The sequence below is a fragment of the Thamnophis elegans genome, chromosome 2 (assembly GCF_009769535.1).
Source record: "Thamnophis elegans isolate rThaEle1 chromosome 2, rThaEle1.pri, whole genome shotgun sequence".
NCBI lineage: Eukaryota > Metazoa > Chordata > Lepidosauria > Squamata > Colubridae > Thamnophis > Thamnophis elegans.
Window position 1 is genome coordinate 18,458,695 of NC_045542.1, and position 15,538 is coordinate 18,474,232.

Here is a 15,538-nt window from a genome sequence, read left to right on the forward strand (position 1 = left end):
TTGTAAATCAAGGATTGCCTGTATAATCCAATGTCTCATCATAGGCAATTCCTTTATCACACATCAACAGCCATTAACAACAGGCTTGCATGTCCACAGTGTAGTAAGAAAGATTGCGATAAACTGGGGATTAGGTAAAAAGAGTTTGTCCTCTAGTCTAAGCACTGTTAAGGGATGGAATCCAGTTTTGTATACAATATACTTCTCCAGCTAAGGTCCTGTCAGGGACTGTTTAAATTTGCTTCTTATGTAAAGGTCAGGCTTTTTCTTATTAAGTGTATTTTAAGTTCAGCACTACAACTATACAAATATGTCCCCTGCCTACAAACAAAGTGTTCTGTACTGTACTGAAATTATATGTATTTTCCCTACAGCCTTATAAAGCTACATTAGAGATAGGATAAGTGAAACTAGAGGTTTAGGGCTGAGTTTCACATTTGAGCAATTGGAGAGTGTCAAGAGAATATGCTTTTAAAAGCACAGCTATGATCTTTAGTACAGCCCTTACACACCCAAAAAGAGAGGAAAAATAGAGGTTTTGGGGGAGTGCTACTTGCTGATTCTGCTGTGTATCTATTGCTCCACCCACACACACCAAGTATACAACAATAGCTGCATCAAAGGTGCAGAAAAGGAACAGGAAACCCAGAGGGAAACTGTAATTTGAGTTCTTTCCCTTAATCTCTACCTCAAGCCTGTTTCTGAGGGAGGAGAATCTAGACAGAAAAGCGGAAAAAGAGAAGCCAATAGGAAGCAATTGCCATTTCTTTTGGTGTTTATAACGTTAATCAAGATCTTTCACTAAAGAATTTTTGCCCTTTATGAAATGCTAAATTGGACATGTTATAATGAATGAATTCACACCATGGGTATGTGCCTCGGCCTCCCCTCCACCTTTTGCAGGCTCCCAAATTGTGTTAACAAAATTCAGTGGAAAAATAGATCAGAAGTGTAATATTTCTCCATTTGTTGTTTTATTAAACCTTAACAAACAGATTTTGTGTCCTACAATCACTGTAAACATGAAAAAATAACTTTTTGTGCTAGTTTGTGACCATAATAAAGACTGAATATCTGAATAAGCTGTTTTTTGTTACTTTTTTAATCTGGTCAGTCAAAAGCAAGCACTTCCTATTCCACAATATTCTTCAGGTGCATGTGAATTGCAACTGACTTTCATCCTTTGAGTGATATAACACTTTTTTTGTTGAAGACCCATCTCTGGTTGTTCATTCCAGATTAATAAGGAAAAGTCAATCTACACGAATAAAAAAATAATTAAAAAAATAAAAATAGTTTTTTATAGATGACTGGAATATTGCTCCTTACTTTCAATGGCTGAGTCTTTGAACTGTGATTTAAAATTTCCCTCAGTATGCATTATATTGGGGACACTGCTGAAAATATTAAGTAGTAGCTACCGTATCTACTGTCTTAAAAACGAGCCTACAGCCGAGTACCTGAATATATTGAGAGATTATATTAGAATTTTCAATCTGATAGCAAAAATCCTTCAATGTGAACACAGCTCTTGGAAAATGATCAAACATATAAGGTGCTCCTTAGAAATATCCACATGTGGGTTGAAAATAAAGAACCATGCCCATCATGCCTCTAATGCATCCTAGGCTGACTTGAAACATAATGCAATTTTTTCCAAAATGCACCTATCTGAACATGGAAGGCTGTATATGGACAAGCTTCCAGAGATCTGGCTGGAAACTAGTGTGTGATGTCCTCCAGGAACAAGGAAAGGCTCAAGATCAACTAGTCAAATGCAGCTTATTCAATCATCCATGGCTAAAAATACAGCCAAGGTGATTTCCATACTAGATATTGTTTCTGTCTTAAAGCGTCAGCCTGCTATTGTAAGAGCAATATTAAGGCTGTTTTAATTAATGATATATCACTATGATGTTGTAGAATACTAATGCAGAAAGATCCACGTTCACTATGTGAGCAGGGACACAGTGTGATGGCCTCTATTCATTCATTTGCTTATAATTCCACCTTCAACTGAATACACAAGAAAACCTAACAGTAGTTCCTCTAAAATATATATATCACATATGATAACATCATTTACATGGAAATCTGGCTAAAGTAGTGTGATCGAAAGGCAAAGACGGTAGGAGCTGCTTTAAATTTGTGCAGAACCACTCTGGGACATCAAGATATTCTATTGGTCACACTTTTTCATTTCTGATGGTCCCAAATTCCAGATTGGGGCAAGGGAGTGAGGATATAGTTATTCTTGAGTCATGAAAAACAAACCTGCAGAAACTGTCCCAGACTGGCTCAAACAGGTTGATAGGAGAATTATCCAGGCAGAAAAACTGGCCCCAGGAAATCCTGGCTTGGAAGTAGAATATTGAAACTGACACATGGTCTTGGAGCAGAGATGATTGTTTGCTTGAGAGAACATTCCAGCTGACTGCACATACTTCTCTTCCCAGATACCTGCGTATGGTTAGACACAAGACAATATAAGGTAGTGGCTGATTTGAGTGGTATGGGATTTTTCTTATGTATTTTCCAGAACTGCTTAAATCCTGCAGTTAAGGGGCTTGCTAATATAGAACAGTATTTTTTTTAAAAAAAATAACTGCATAAGTGCTTATTCAAAACGGTCCTTTCTTCTCCAGAATGAGGTTTTATATTTTGCTCCAGAGTTTTAAATCATGCTCTTTTGTAATGCAAAACATGATTTTACGTGTTTAAAATCGCATGCTCAAATAATGGATACTTTTTAAAAAATCCAAAACAGTATATTATTTTCAAAAAATATCCATTATCCAAACAGAAATCTTTTTTAAAAAAAATATTGTAAAATTGCATGCAATTCTTTGTATACTTCAGGGATATAAAAGGGTGTATAAAAACTTCCAGTAAAGATTCTGGTACTATCCAGCGTAGAAATGTAAAAGTTAACCAAATTTAAAATCTTCCACAGGTGCTAATTACCTCTTGATCCAATCTACACAACTCAGAGACAAACAAAAGCAGTTATTATGTGGCTACTTTTCAGGTTTTTATGGTAGCACAATGTGCCATTTCTTGTGAATAATTGTTTCAGTAAACTGAATATTTCCAGCCACAGAAAGAGCTAAGTAATATGTCTATGGATACACAAAAATCAGACACTTAATCCAGGGCATTGTCCTTGGTTAAGGGTAGATTGTTCCCACAATGGCAACCAGTCCTCACTATTTTCTCATCCTATCTCTTGCTTTGTTTTTATGGAAAATTTACCCCACAATACCAGACTGTTGCGTGAATCCCTTTAGGGCTTCCGGGGGAGGTGGGGGAATATGGCAGACTTGATCTGTTCCTGTATGTGTGAGTGAGACAGCCAGGCGAATCAGATGGATGCTGAGGAAAAGGTACAAAGTGATATGATAAGGCCACGGTGTTAGTGGTGACAACTGGTCTACCTCAGTAGATGAAAGAGGAATATGGAAAAGCTGAAGGCCTGCTGGCCACTGTTAGGGACTAGAAAGTCAGAGATGATATCTGGGAGCAAAGTTATTGTGGGAAAAAGAAATGAAAATTAGGCTATTAGATTACAGAGGCTTTACTTCTTAGTTTTAAATAATATAGATCGCATCGGGTAATCTGAATGTATAAATGTACATGTGCTCCAACTAAGACCCAAACAAGGGGTATAAGGAACTTAGTCATGCTTAATGTTTGGCTCTGCAACCAAACAAGACAGATACAGACTTCAATGGGTAATTGGATAATTAGAACTGCAGAAAAAACAATTGCTACCAACCTGCCTTCCATTGAGGACCTGTAAATTGCACAAGTAAAAAAGAGGGCTGTGAAATATCTTCACCCCTCACATCCTGGACATAAATTGTTTCAACTTCTACCCTCAAAACGACGCTATAAGGCACTGCACACCAGAACAACTAGACACAAGGACAGTTTTTTCACAAATGCCATCACTCTGCTTAACAACACTGTCAAATAATTTACTAAGTGTATTACTATTATTTTTTCTCTTCCTTCCTAGTATATATCTCTTCCCAACTATGACTATAACCATGTTGCTTGTTATCTTCCAATTTATGTTGTTTTTATTAGTTGCCCAGTATGATTTGATAGCTTATTAGTAACCTTGACTATCACTAGGTGTTGTATCTTTTATTCTTGATAAATGTATTTTATTCTCCTTCTGTACACTGAGAGCATATGCACTAAAGACAAATTCCTTGTGTGTCCAATCACACTTGGCCAATAAAGAATTCTATATTCCACATTAAGACATAAAACTCATGAGCAGCGTTAATCCTTGTTCAGTGACTGCCTCATTTAGCAATCTAAATGATGAAAAAAAAGGTAACTTTGCAACCAATCCTCACATTTATGGTCTTCACAGATCTATGAAAGCAAAATAGAGCTGAAATCATATCATAAGCATTATGATTTCAATTTGCTATGGCTTCACTTAACAACCAGGTTGCTAATCCCAATTGTGGCCACTAAATGAGACCTAACACTATTCATTTGGATTGTTGACGTACGACTTGGCTTGGTTCTGGTCATGCTCCAGACCATCTTCCCCATAACCAACCAGGACATTCATTCAATTGGGGAAGTTACTTCAATCAGAATAGAGCTGGAAAGGACCTTGAAGGTCTTTTAGTCCAGCCTCCTACTCAAGCAGGAGATCCTATATCATTTCAGACAAGTGACTGACCAGTCTTTTCTTTAAAAGCTCCAATGATGAAGCGCTCACAACTTCTGAAAGCAAGCCATTCCACTGGTTAATTGTCCTCACTGCTAGGAAGTTTCTCCTCAATTCCAGGTTGCTTCTCTCCTTGATTAGTTCCCACCCATTGTTTCTTGTCTTGCCTTCTGGTGCTTTGGAAAATAAATTGACCCCCCTCTTATGTCTAACATGAGATCAGTGGGGAGTCAAGGAGAGTGTAGTCCTTACTTTCTTAAATAGCCACTGTAGGAAGTAATCACCCAGCCCTCTCCAAAGAAAAATGAAATATCCTAGGAAATATTGAAAAGGCAGAATATTTCTCTGGATGTGAAAAGAAAGAAACATGTTTTAAAAGACAGAATAGCTGCCTGTAGCTTCCTGCCCATCTCCACTTTGTCAATGGGCCATTAAGAAGGCCAAGCTAGTCCACTTTACATGATAAAGACTTTTCCACTTCAGCTGCAGGGGGGATGGGATTAAAGCATGATAATGGCCCTTTACCCAACTGGCCACATGGCATCTGAGAACTCAACCAAACCTGGATTCAAAACACAGCCTAGAGAGTTGCCCCTGCATGGCCCCATGGGAGTCTGACAACCAATCAGAATACATTTCTTACACAGGAACAGGAAATAGAGAGGTGGGACTGAACAGATTATAAAAAGCCTAGCAAGCCCCTTCTCTTCTTCTCCACCAACATTGAAGCATGTGATCACCTTTTCTCTTCAGGACTCAAGCCATGTGGTCCTATCCACCAATAAACCATCTTTCCAAGCAGCCTCCATGTCTCCAGTGTCTTTTTCCCCACTTGAAGCCGAACCCAGAAGGACATTTCTTTCATCACCACCTTCCCCCAGTGTGGATAGATTGGCCTTAACCTCATTCAACCTCATTCATCCTCATTCATGAGCCGTGGTAGTGCAGTGATTAGAGTGCAGTACTGCAGGCTACTTCTGCTGACTGCTGGCTGCCTGCAATTTGGCAGATCAAATCTCACCAGGCTCGAGGTTGACTCAACTTTCCATCCTTCCAAGGTCAGCAAAATGAGGACCCAAAATTGTTGTGGACATATGCTGACTCTGTAAACTGCTCAGAGAGGTCTGCAAAGCATCATGAAGCGGTATATAAGTCTAAGTGCTATTGCTATCCAAGCAATAAAAAGAGAGCTATTCTGTAAGGGATTTGCAACTTAAGGTAAGGCTGCTTAAGATTGACAATTCCCAGGTATATTTAGTTGGTATATTTAGTGTAATGCAGCATTTTACTGAAGTTGGGTTTTATGGGTGATCACAGTTCTGCTTAATTATTTTATATATTTCTATTTTATCATTCTGACAAGTCATACCATTCCATAGTATAGAAATTGAATGTGTGTGTGTGTGTGTGTGTGTGTGTGTGTGTTAAAAACACACACAGGTAAGCCATGCACATTGAATATGCTTTGTGATGCTAGGCTGTTTCACTTGAAGGGAAATAAACCTGTTTCATTTTCCTGTGTTGGAAGAAATGACCTTCTGGGTTCAGTTCCAAATGGGAAGAAAGACGCTGGGAAAATGGAGACTGCTTGGAAAGATGGCTTAATGGTGGACAGGACCACATGGTTTGAGATCCTGGACAAAAAGAAGCACATGGGTGGGAGAGAGAGATTGATTTATACCTTCTCATGGGCTTGAGGCTTCCTTTTCCTATGTAAGAAATGTATTCTGATTGGTTGTCAGATTCCCATGGGGCCATGCAGGGGTAACTTGGTAGTGTCTTGAGTCCCAAGCTTGGTTGAATCTTGCTGGGCGATGTAATCTCCCCAGGTGCCATGTGGTGAGTTCTGTTGCTAGATGGGTAGAGGGCTAATCCTACCTTTGTTGGCTCTTGTGCGGGCATTTGCTTATGAATAGACCTAGCTATCTCTTTATCTCTTAAGTGCTGACATCTGCTGTGGGGGCTATTAAGAGTGAGTCTGCTCCTGCCTAAAAAACATGTTTCTCCTTTTCTCATCCAGGAAAGTATAATATTCTGCCTTTTTAATATTTCCTATAATATTTCATTCTTGTAGGAGAGGGGTGGGTGCTAACTTCCTACACCTGCAAAATATGATCAAGGAGTGGGTTTTATTACACAAACATTGGGTTGGCCTGTGCATTCAGGATTGAATGAAAAAGGCTTGTAGTGGGGCATGGATCCTCTTTTCCCCAAGCAGAAGACTTTTGGGAGGAAACAAACCAGAGGTGGGTTCCTACCAGTTCGCACCTATTCGGTAGAACCGGTTCGTCAAATCTACCGAACCAGTTAGAAGAGGTTCCACCAGTGGACCCGGAAAGCAGGCCACACCTACAGAAGAGCTTCCAAATTTTTTTGAAACCCACCACTGACACACACACATACACACAGGCAGACAGACAGACAGACAGACAGACAGAGAAAGAAAGGAAGAAATAAATAAATAAAGAAAGAAAGAAAAAAGAAAGAAAAAGAGAGAGATGAAAGAAAAAAGAAAAAAGGGGCAGAGAGACAAAAGGAAGGAAAGAGAGAGAGAGAGACAGAGAAAGAAAACACATGGTCACATGGCCGGCAAGCCACTCCCACAAAGGAGGCCACACCCACAGAGTAGGTTCCAAAAAAATTTGAAACCCACCATTGAAACAAACCATGTTCAAGCCACAGACTGGCAAGGCATATGGCTGCGGTATTTATAACTGTAATGAGCCTCACATGAAAAGTGACTAAGAACCAAAGGGCTGTATTTTTAAACAAGCTTTGACGTAAGTGTGAACAAAGAGCTATAAATTAGCCTCCTGCACCCCACTCTTCGTTTTTCCTGGCTAATAGGATGTTGGGCCATTAAGAATCCAGGGCTGCCTGGTTAGCACCAATATGAAGCAATATTTCATCTATTTTTGTGCAAAGCTACAAATCGGAAGCATTTAGATATGCACTGCACTCTTGAGATCATTCTGGCAGCCAGGTAGTCAAACCGGAGCAGTGAAGCAGTTAAGGCACCAAGCTAGCCACTGGGAGATGATGAGTTCTAGTTCTGCCTCAGGCACAAAGCCAGCTGGGTAATCTTGGGCCAGTCCACCTCTCTCAACCCTAGGAAGCAGGCAATGGGAAATCACTTCTGAAATCTTGCCAATAAAACTGCAGGGACATTTCTAAGCAGTTGCCAGATGCCAACACTTATTAAAACACACACACAGTGCAGGGGTTTTGAGTACATTAACTGCACTTCCAAAATTCTGGCTACACTGTAGTAATGCATAAAATCTAATAATTTAAAAAGAACTAAACCATTTCTTGAAAGTTTACAAGAGAACATGCTTTTTTCTGTTATATTTCATATATTCTGTTATATGAAAGATATTTCAACTTCTTTAGGGTTTACACAAAGAATGAATAGTCGATGACTCTCAATAGGTATTTGCTTCTTCCAAATCAATTTCCTAAGTCACATGGTGTTCATAGTTGTTGCCAGATGATAATTGGAAATGGTAGCTATACTTGCCATAATCTTTCTGGAGAACTCATCCTTCATCTTCAACCACATACCCTGTTTCCCTCAAAATAAGATCTGCCCAGATAATAAACCCAAGCAGGCTTTTGAACTCATGCGCTAAAATAAGCCCTCCTCTGAAAATGAGCCTTCCCTGAAAATATTGCAACACAGCAGCAGCCATGAGGTCACCACACTCACCGCCTCCTGCACCTCAAGAATAATAAGACCTCCCCGAAAATAAGGCCAAGCACTTATTTCAGGGGTCAAAAGAAAATAAGACCCTGTCTTATTTTCGGAGAAACATTGTAGTAAATACATTCCCAGTCCCTTTGTCACATATAAAAATGGCCTTTTGTCAGATGCCAGTTTAAGCCAGAGTTGATTGAATTAACCCCGGACAGAGATAATTAGGACATTGATGGATGTTTATGCAGCCTATTTTTTTAGGGATCTTATGGACCATTTCACAAGAACCAGTTCATCATTCCTGTTTCATGAAAAGATTTTTAAGGGCCTCCACTTATCCAATCAGAATTTTCATTTACTGTAGTAGTGAGGTTCAGTCATCACAAACCCAGTTCTTCCTTAGCCCTAAAGCCTGCACAGGTTAAGGTTTTGCCAGTGAATCCTGAGTTAAAAATGAGGCTACAGCAGTCATTCCAGCACTTATGTTTTGCTGATCCCATTGCCAGATTACGGCTGTAGTGAGCTGTGAGAATAAACTTGGGAGACAGGAGGAAAAGCTGCAGCAGATAAGAGGCATCTGAGCCAAAAGCAGAAGTGGGAATAAGAAAAAAAATATCACAAAGGACCCTTCCTCATTTTCTGAAATATAAAGTTAGAGGAATGGGGAAGGGCTTTCAGACTTGAGGATTCTGCTACTGTAATTTTACCCTAAAGATAGTATTTGGGTTCTTGGTTTTGATTTCCTGGTCTGCACTACCTTGAAGAAGTGACAATAGCAGGCAAGTTGAAAAACAAAGTCTGCAAATGATCTTGAAAACATCAGTAGCGTTGAGTGAAAATCAGTTGTGAGAGGACAATTTCTACATCGGTTTGATCATGACAACTCAGTGAGTTCCAGGTGACGCACAATCGCAGGGAAGCTAATGCTTGTTTAAAACCGGCTCCAAACCTGAGCAGCTCCACGGATGTTGGGTGGTTTTTGAGAGCTAAGCTGAAAGGGAGGGAGGTTGGTGGTTTATTTGAAAGCAAAGCTGGGAAACCGCTGGGCACCCTCCAGCTTCTACATTAGTCTCTTTAGCTCTAGTTTCTGCAGTGGCAAACAGGATTCTAGTCCAGTTGCACAAAAGAGAGCAAAGCAGTTTGATTGGATTGGCAGGTCCACCAGTGTATCGGTTACATTCTTTCCATGCTACAAAATCTTTTTTTTTTAAAAAAAAAAATAGGCCCCTGGCTGGAATAGGGAAATAGCAACCAGAGGCATCTAAACACTGCAATCAGTGCCAAGTTGCTCCTATGCCAATAGCAAAGTGGTGTCTGTTACTTCTGAAAGCTCTTTTGCCAATATCAATATCTACAAATAGCAAAGGTCTAGGGGACTATTTTGACCAAGGCCAGATCTACCAAAGATCTTGCCTTCATCACGTGAAGGGCTAATTTTTAATTCCTCTGTCAAGAATGATGTTATGTTTCTCTGTCATTGGTAATCTCATGTAGCTACCTGATCTCTGATTTTTCCGGAAAGAAAAGATTCTGCAGGTAGGAAAAGTGCCCCCTTAGCAGAGAACCAGATGCTCAACTTGCCAAATGCCTTTCAAGAAAGCTGAGATAGACTCTTCCCCTTCCAAGACTTTAGAAAGGTGCTCCTGTTTTGAGTGGATTACACTTGTTGGCCAAAACCAAGCAAACAATATTACAGCTTAGTACAATGTATGAATTTTAGGAGCCGTGGTGGTGCAGCAGTTTGAATGCAGTATTGCAGGCTACTTCTGCCAACTGCCAGGAGTTTGATCCTGACTGGCTCAAGGTTGATTCAGCCTTCTATCCTTCCAAGGTAGATAAAATGAGGGCCCAGAGTGATGAGGGCAATATGCTGACTCTGTAAAGCGCTTAGAGGGGGATATAAAGCACTATGATGCAGTATATAAGTGCTATTGCTATTTAGCCAATGAGGTTTATAAGCCATGATTTAGGGTTAGCATTCTATCTAAATCAATACACAAGGACTTGCACAGCAAATCGTAGTTAAATCAAAACAACAAGTTGGCATGAAGTGTGAAAATAGAAATTGAGACTAGATATTGAGTTAAAATGATGATCTGATTGAATATGTACCTTCCTGTTGACTAATGTGATTCATTTCAGGACCAGTTATAAAAAATGAAAACCAGGGCTAGAAAGTAGTAGGATTTCTGTCCCAACTGACCCCAGGCAGGATGCCAAACAATTAGGAAAAATAGGATCTGTTGCTCAATATAATTGGAGAGCCACAAATACCCGAACATTAGTACAAGAAAAGAGAAAAAGATGTTTGGAAGTGATTCAAAAGGAAGAAAAAAACTACACTAAAATTATGAAACAGAAAAGGAAACTAATACATAAATAAAATCCACCATTATGAAAATTAACTTTTATAAAACAAGTATTAATCTCAATGTAGAAACCATAACAGCAGTATTTTCTAGTAACAAACTGAAGAAGAAATACATCCAATTGACCTAATACAATCAACACATGCACCAATATCTGCAGGGTTTATTACATCAATAATATATTTCATATCTCGCTACATGATGCAGAAATCAGAAATGGGATAAGAAATAGGAAGCCTAATGTCTATTGAGATTCTTGGTCATCAGTCATGGTTGTCCCAAAAATGTTTTTTTTTTCCAAAAGGCAATGACTTTCTTTGTTTTTACTTGAAGATGCTTCACTTCTCATCCACATTCTGGACAGAGCGGACTGTTGGTTTGAAAGAGAGGTCAAAGAGGCCATCTTCATCAAGATTGATGGGGGAAAGGATATGACATAATCTATCTCCAGTCTTGAAGGGACGTGTTGGCTCAATGACTAAGATGCTGAGCTTGTTGATCAGAAAGGTTCGCAGTTTGGCGGTTTGAATCCCTAGCACCGCATAACGGAGTGAGTTCTCGTTACTTTTCCCAGCTTCTGCCAACCTAGCAGTTCAAAAGCATGTAAAAATGCAAGTAGAAAAAATAGGGACCACCTTTGGTGGGAAGGTAACAGCATTCTGTGTGCCTTCGGTGTTTAACCATGCTGGTCACATGACCACGGAGACGTCTTTGGACAGCGCTGCCTCTTCGGTTTTGAAACGGAGATGAGCACTGCCACCTAGAGTCAGGAACAACTAGCATATATGTACAAGGGAACCTTTACCTTTACCTATCTCTAGTCTACAACACAGTCCTTTCAGCAGTTCTAAGAAGATTCCACACCCATTTTCACTATTCAGATGACCCTGAGAACACAGATAAACCTCCAAGTGGCCTCAATGACTCTCAGAAAAGGCTAATGACTACCTGTACTTTTACATGGACTTTTCTAAGATAATGTACGTATTAGTTTCTGGGATCAATAGGTTCTTATTTGGGTCCCTTCCCTGCAAGCCATGGTGTGATTGCCGAAATCCTGCCCCATTCATTCTCCAATTGCACATTTCTACCACTTTCATAAAGAATATTAATGAGTGAAGAGTGAAATTCTGCATGTGATATCAGTTTTCATAGTGTCATGACTAGATCTTGTGGGGGAAAGGACACAGCAGAAAGTGAAAGTGAAAGAATGATTCTAAGAAGAAAAATGTAGTCAGGTATGAAAAGGGGCTTGGATAACAGATATACCTCCTCATAGAATGAATAGAAAATTGAATAAGGAAAGAAGATATGGAGGTTCCTTGAAGAAGAGTGAGTGGCACATAAATATATACCAAATAAAATATATCCCAAATGAGAAGTGTGGGAAAGGATCTGTGGTGTAATGATGAAGTAAAAGAGACTATGGTGAGAAAAATGAATGGAAGAGAATGCTTCTTCTTCTTTTTTAACAACCCTGTAATTCCTGGCATTGGGGTGGAGTCAGGGTGACTAAATGGATGAATGAATAAGCATTTACTGGCTGGATGCCCTTCCTGATGCCTACCCAGAGTTTGCAGCAAATATTTTCTCTTTGCACCCAGAGAGAGAAAAATACCTGCTGTTTCCTACGATCAAAATCACAGCCGCCTGATTATGAGGGAAGAGCTCCACCTCTAGGCCATCACAACACTCATCAAAGAGAATGACAATTAGGGGGAAAAATAGGTTGAGAGAAAGATGTCAAACCTCCCTGTTAAACCAGATGGGAAACAACACTACATGAAGTAATTCTACTTTATTTTTTTTATTTTATTAAAAAGTTTTTATTAAACATAAATTAAATTAAAATTTAATAAATTAAAACATAGGACACAGTGCAAATCATCCTGGCAGAATTTATGCCATACATGCTAATATATTTGCTTATACATTGTAGCCACCCTGTTTTTTTAACATTTGATCCATACTGTATTTACAAAAAGGAAAGAAGTAACCTATTTCCAGCTGTGTTGGTTTGTGTTTATCTTGTACATTCTCGCATTTATCATTTCATACATAATTCTAGTCTGCATTCTATGAATCTTGGGATTTCCCTTTTATATTCTAACCATTGATAAAATTTATCCCAGATCTTATAATATTCAGATTCATCTTTATTCTAAAATTGTCAATTTATTCATTCCAGCGCAGATCAAAATCTTCCTAATTATTTCCCCTTCATGTGGAGTTTCCCTGTTTTTCCAATTTTGGGTAAAGACCATTCTTGCTGCCATGATAATATGTATAGTTAAAAAGATAATCCCCTTGTTGTATTTCTTGTTTATAATTCCCAAGAGAAATAGTTCCAGTGTGAAGAAGTGATTCTACTTTATTGTAAGACTGCATTGACTGATTCGCTTTTGTTATTGTTTTTGTTTTGCACTTTAGCTTTGTCTTTTATTTCCGCCATTTTCTTTTTTTCCTCCTTACTTTATTTTAGTTTTGTATTCATTTTTACTCATGCATTTAAAACTTTTAATGAAATTATAATAAAAAAAAATACTGTAGGATGTGCACAGATAGCAACTTCCTTGTTTCCAGTCACATCAAGGAAGGTACTACCAGTGCACATTTGAGTTCTATACCTCCTATTTAAATCTGGGGAAAGAGCTGATCATGGCATAGATTATACTACATATCGTGCTAATTTTATAACAACAATTTTCATAAGATACTGTAAAATACGACAATGTACATGTACTATTTATAGGGTGACTTTTAGATATGGTGTCCTGAATCTTAACAGTTAAATTAGATGTGGCATTAAATGTGGGAATTTAATTTGTTTCCCACTTTGAAATATTATTTTCTGCTACAGAAAAGAACTGTCAGTTTCCATCTGGATCACGATACACAAAGAATGATACAGATACTATTCCCTCCATTACTGCAGTCGAGGCAAAAATCCCTAAATTCACATTTCCCTAAATTCTTACTAGTCTTAGCGTGGAAGTTATTCAGTTTAATAAGCACAAAAAGTGGTTCATTATTCAAACTGCAGCCACAGGGTGGCAAGAGTGTTGCATTAAATTGCATAATTTGGATCTGTAAATAATCTTGAAATCTCCTTTTACAGCAACATAGCAGATACACAGCTAGAAGCAAAAAATCCAGATGTAATCCAAATATTTTTCAGGCCAAAACCCCACAAGAACTTTGAAAAATTGAAAAAGGTAAAAGCTAAGTAATCAGGAGCACTAACACAAATCCTTTATGAGGTGAAATTCAATGTTCAGGCATTTTAGGGGGAATAGATTTATAAAGGGTGAGAAAAAATGCTGTTCCACCAGAACAGGGCTGTCAAACTTGCAGCCTGAGGGTCGGACATTAGTAACCCAGTTGTTAAGTGAATCTGTCTTCCCCATTGACTTTGCTTGTCAGAAGGTAGAGGAGGGGTGAAATTCAGCAGGTTCTGACAGGTTGTAGATTGTAGATTGTAGATTGTAGAAGTTTATTTATATGCCGCCCTTTTCCCTGGGGGGACTCAGGGCGGCTCACAACCCAAAGGGGAGGGGGAGACAAACTTTTAACATATAAGACAATACATAATTAAAAAACACAACATTCATACCATTCGGGCGGGTTACAGTCTTAGCCCCAGGCCTGACGGGATAGCCAGATTCTGAGGGCTGTGCGGAAGGTCTGGAGGGTGGTGAGGGTACGAATCTCCATGGGGAGATCGTTCCATAGGGTCGGAGCTGCCACCGAGAAGGCTCTCCTCCGCATAGTTGCCAGTCGGCATTGACCGGCAGATGGAACTCGGAGGAGGCCTAATCGATGAGATCTAATAGGTCGCGTGGAGGTAATTGGCAGTAGGCGGTCTCTCAAGTACCCAGATCCACTACCATGTAGGGCTTTATGGGTGACAAGTAGCACCTTGAAGCGCACCCGGAGATCGACAGGTAGCCAGTGCAGCTCGCGGAGGATAGGTGTTATGTGGGTGAAGCGAGGTGCATCCACAATCGCTCGCGCGGCCGCATTCTGGACTAGCTGAAGTCGTCGAATACTCTTCAAGGGCAGCCCCATGTAGAGCACATTGCAGTACTCCAGCCTAGAGGCTACCAGGTTCTGAAGAACTGGTAGCAGAAATTTTGAGTAGTTCGGAGAACCAATAAATGCCACTCTGTCTGGCCCCAGAGTGGGGTGGGAATGGAGATTTTGCAACTTCCTTCCCCTGGAGTGGGGAGTGAATGGGGATTTTGCAGTATCCTTCCCCTGCCACACCCACCAAGCCACGACCACAGAACCAGCAGTTAAAATATATGAATTTCATCACTGAGGTAGAGGCTAAGCCATGTCCGGTTTAGCGAAGGGGGACAATGCCGTGATACAGGGCGGGGCATAACCTTTTCCTAGGGGGTCACAGCAAGATCGACAGCAGTTTACAACTTCCGCGACACCTCATTTTAAAGCCCATAAAAAACTGAATTGAATGAGCTATTAAATGTTAAATTTGCTTTAAGAATGGCTGGAAAATTCGATTCGGATTCGTGACTGTTCACAGTTACAACAGTACTGAAAAAACGATTTATGAGCATTAGGACCATTGCAGCATCCCCATAGTTACATGAACAAAATTCAGGCACTTGGCAATTGACTCGTATTTATGATGGTTGCAGTATGCTGGGGTCATGTGATCACCTTTCTCTACCTTGTGACAAGCAAAGTCAATGGGGAAGACAGATTCACTTAACAACTGGGTTACTAACTTAACAACTGCAGTGATTCACTTAATGA

The 15,538-nt window shown here is 39.6% G+C and overlaps 1 long non-coding RNA gene across 1 annotated transcript in view; it reads right to left on the reverse strand.

The window, feature by feature from the left end:
* Positions 1 to 273: 273 nt before the first annotated feature.
* LOC116504400 overlaps positions 274 to 15,538 on the reverse strand; it is a 59,821-nt gene continuing 44,556 nt past the window's right edge. Inside the window, exon 2 of the long non-coding RNA XR_004254807.1 lies at positions 274 to 2,460. This is a non-coding gene — a long non-coding RNA (uncharacterized LOC116504400). The remainder of the gene's footprint in view (positions 2,461 to 15,538) is intronic.